The 4,671-nt window shown below is 23.1% G+C and overlaps 1 long non-coding RNA gene across 1 annotated transcript in view; it reads left to right on the top strand.

The window, feature by feature from the left end:
- The window catches only part of LOC126909168 (uncharacterized), a 3,477-nt gene extending 2,878 nt beyond the window's left edge, over positions 1 to 599 (top strand). The window contains exons 3-4 of the long non-coding RNA XR_007704950.1: positions 173 to 319; positions 387 to 599. This is a non-coding gene — a long non-coding RNA (uncharacterized LOC126909168). The remainder of the gene's footprint in view (positions 1 to 172; positions 320 to 386) is intronic.
- The last annotated feature ends 4,072 nt before the right edge of the window (positions 600 to 4,671 follow it).

The following is a 4,671-nucleotide window of genomic DNA, read 5'->3' on the forward strand; positions in this document are numbered from 1 at the left end:
AATGGCCCGACACAATAAAAATAATTCATCATTAAATCAACGTTGGGAACTAATTTAAGTAATCTAATCACCTAATAATAAGTAATTAAAACTTAGAAGATATAATTATTAATTTCTTAATAAATAATTTTTCTTGGGAAATTTCAATGAAACTTGTGTTTTATTTTCCAAGCATATGCCTAAGTTTTTTGAAATATTCAACAAAGAAACAAATCACATGAGTCATCATATTCAAAATTAAATAATTGAAATATGTGCAAACAGAATAAGAGATTCAATTATAGAAGACATTAGTACACAGACTTTTTGATGAAGCAAGGTAATAAATTTAAAAATGAGCATTACTAAACACTAATATTACTACAAAATTTTTGCTTTATTTTTAGATGTTATAAAGAAGAACAAATGTTTTATATTATTTTAAAACTTGTAAATTAAATACTAAAGCTCAAATAATTTCACAATACTATGTTTATGTTAACATCATGTCTGCTACTTTAATGAAGTCAATCAAAAATTAGAATTAAATTTTCAAAAGCGATTTTTACTCATTGTATGTTCATAGAATAAATCTTTTGGTTGCAGATATTTGAAAAAATATTCAAGTAAAAATCAATATTAATAAAATGTGTTTTTTTTATTAAAATATTAAAAAATTTTAGGAAACTAAGTTTTTTAACATGATTAAATATATATGTGTTAATTTTTCTCTTCCCCAAAGAATTGTCAATTAGTTGAATTGGAAAAAAACTCGGATATAAAAACAAAACTATGGGCTAATTAGTAATACTAGATGGATTTGTAAATTTAAAACCTGTGAAGCCATTAAACAATGTTTCAAGAGTATTCGTATTGTACTTAAAAGAGAAATAGAAAATAAAGCTGATAGAGATGTCAATGAAGCAAAAGGTATAATTTATAGACCACAATTGTTTTTATCCAATTTATGTAAATTTTTTTATATTAAAATTGGTAATTTCTGTAATAGTATTCTGTAAATTATTTTTGATTATTCAAAATTACAGTTGTCATAGAAACAAACGACTTTTAAAAAACAGACATTTTCTTAGTAAATTTGTGTTATTTTATACCTTTTAAAAAAATTAATTATCTTTTTTCTCGTTTATACAGGTTAATTAATTATATTATTAATGATTATTTTTATTAGCAAGTGATCAATGTTTGATGGGATGTACATTATGTCTTATATGTTGATTCAATGTGTTTTAATAAAATTAAAATTAAAATACAATTTTCAATAGTTATAAAATGCAGTACGATAAATATTCTTTGTTGGTTAACTTTCAAATTTATCCCAAGTAAGTACATTTAATCAAATATTCTAAAATATTTGAAAATTCAATAAATTACTAAAAATACAGATATTTATCAAGGAATTTTTTTTTAATAATTAAACTTTATCCAGAGAAAATGTCATTATAAAAATATAACATTTTATTATTGTAAAAATACATTGGTTAAATTATTAAATAATTGCTGTTTATTTATCATGTATATTTTAAAAACCGTTCATCAAAATGAAAAAATATTTTTTTGTTTTATTTCCTAGTTATATTGTATACTTTATTTGTATATTAGTATTAATAGTTATGATTACTAACAATAATAATTTATGAAGAGGGTCAAGAATAATACAGAAATCTTATTTTTAAATAGTTATGATTTGTATTACAAAATTTTATTATTTTTTAATAATTTACTGTTGAAAAATTGTGTATATATTCAATGAGGTACAATTAAATTTTTTTATTTTAGTATTATTTGAATAAAAAAGTTTGAACATTGGTAAATTATTAGTTTTAGTGATTAATTTTTGTGATATTATCCAAAATCTGATACGTACCCAATATTATAATATGAATTTTTTCATAAGACAATTGGTACTTTATGTAATGGCTTACTATTTTTCTTCCAAAAATGTTTTATAAAATCGATAAATTATCTCTCAGATTTAACGTTGGCCATTCTATTTCTCTTGGAAAAAATATTGAGATTCAACTTTTATAGGTGAATATTTTTTCTGTATACTTTTAATAATAATTAATTTATCATTTGGTTTTTTATTATAACAAACTATTTAATATATTCTTAACATAATTGAATGTAATTCAGAAAAGTTGTAAGAAATATTATATCAAATGAAGGCTAGATTTAATAATTCAATTTGGCTGATAGATTATCCAAGATGTTTTTTAATAATTTTATATTTAAACTCTAAAATTATTAGCTATGTAATAATTTTTAAGTTCATCTCGAATGCCTTGTATGTATGTCAATATTGTTTTTTCAAATGAGTACAACAATTTTGAATTAAATGAAATGTTTGCAGTTTTATTTTAATATTATGACATTCCTATTTTTAACAGAACTTTATTCGTTTATTCAATATAAAACATTACATTTTTAAACTTTTGATTTAATATACATGTAGAATATATTTTCTTTAAATTATAATATTCTGTATTAATAAAAATGTCATTGAAGAAAATAGAAAAAGAGACAGGCCTTAGATGACATTAGTTTTAAAATATTGCCTTTGCTATCTAATATCAATAATTTTTACAACATAACTACTTGCTAGTATTCTTGTTTATACAAAATTACAATTAATATAAAAACAAATGACTTTTAATACACATTGACACTTTTTAGTAAATTTGACCTATTTTATACTTTTTAATAAGATTAATTTTTTTCTTCTGATTCATACGAATTAATTAATTATATTAGCTAGTATTCAATGTTTCATGGAATGTACGTTAAATTTTAAACAGTGACGCAATTTGTATTGAAACGTATTACAATAGTAATTTATATCACTGTTAAATTTAAATCTAATCTGGTTTACCATTTCGCTGGAACTTTTTTAAAGGCACATCTAGAATAAAATTTCAGTGGGTGTTATTATTAATTACTCACCCTAAAGAATATTTTTATTTAAGTACACATATATCCTACAATTTTTGCGAGGTCAATATCTCATAGCTACTAGTTGCGCCTATACTACTGTATGTATTAGATTTTTGGGATACACTTCACTACAGTTTAGACTACTTTAGACTTTCTATCCAAAATAAAAAATGTTGAATATATACATTGTTATATACGAGATTTGATATCTTAGATAAAAAGTGATGTACATTAATTGATTGAAAATCTTAATTGGCTATATGAAATTTAAACAAAAAAGTTTGTTCTTTAGTTAATGGTACCTCTTTTTTTATCATAACCGATTTATACATATATATTATATTATGTATATTGTATTATATATAGAGTTTTCAGTAAGTAAGCGAACGGCTTTATATTGTTCTCATTGTTTGAACAATTGGCTTGCTTCCTTATTTACTGAGANAAACTCTGTATATATACATATGAATTTGATTTTGAGAACTGCCTATAAAAAGTCATATTGATATATGAAAGTTTGTTTTAAGTTATATTACATTTTCAAAACAAACGATGACTTTAATCTTATAATATAAAAATAGCGGGCTGTACATAGTTTGATATATCGAGACAGTTATGTCACTAGTACGCGCTATAAATTTGCAAATGTAAAAAAAAACTGGCTGTACTATGCTAACATTTTCAGAAAGAAATGTCGCATGTACGAGTTTTAACATTTGCTATAAAAAAGTCATTTGTTATATGTATCTTAAATAAATTGATACATTCACAATTATTTTACAAGGCTATTGAATTGTGATAATTTTAGTGGTATCTTTAATCTAAGAACAGAATTTTTTTATTTTTATTTTACATAGTCAAATAATATTTATATTAATAACTGCGTTTTTTTTTATTAAAAACACTAAATTTCTCGTACATTATAATTTATGTAATCAATATTTTTTGGTGGGTAAAAACGCAAATGAGATATGGTGAATTTAAAAATCTAGTACATTTAGTAGTGAAGACATAATTAGAGGCTAATGGTCATTGACCTAAAAAAAAATGTAAGAAAAATATGTGTTAAATAAAAATATATTTTGGTGTGAAAAAATAATAATAACAAATACCTAAGGTTCTATTTTAGTTGTAACAATGGAAAGATGACGGGATAATGGAAACCCGTTTAGATTTAAATTTATCAGTGATTAAAATTACTATTGTAAGACGTCTCATTAAGAATGTGCCCAAGAAGTTCTGTTTTCTGGTCGAACCTAGTTTTAGGACGAATTAAAACTNTTTCTAGTCGAACCTAGTTTTAGGACAAATTAAAACTCTTAGTAAGTATGTATCATTAGTATAGTTAAAAAAAAGTATTAAATTTAGCTACCAACATTAACTATTAACAACTATACTAGTATCTGATTAGCACTAACGACTCTACGACTGTTCTATGAGTATGCGGCACGCGTATGTAAATAAACCAACTACACACTTTTCTTAAATTAATTAAAAATATAACGAAGGCAATCGACATTTTACCACGCTTGTCGCAACTTACCTTTATTGATCTGATAACGTAACTCTGACAGTATTATTGTGGTTACTAAATTAAATATTATTATTGTTTACTTATTATTATTTCGGGTTGTGTACACTCGCTGCCGTCGCTCACCTAATTTGGACACCACCAACAGAATAATGATATTGTCGGTGATCAAATTTTGCATTTTAATACACAATATATTGCATTGTAGA

Source organism: Daktulosphaira vitifoliae, unplaced genomic scaffold, assembly GCF_025091365.1.
Source record: "Daktulosphaira vitifoliae isolate Bord-2020 unplaced genomic scaffold, ASM2509136v1 Scaffold_161, whole genome shotgun sequence".
Classification (NCBI taxonomy): Eukaryota; Metazoa; Arthropoda; class Insecta; order Hemiptera; family Phylloxeridae; genus Daktulosphaira; species Daktulosphaira vitifoliae.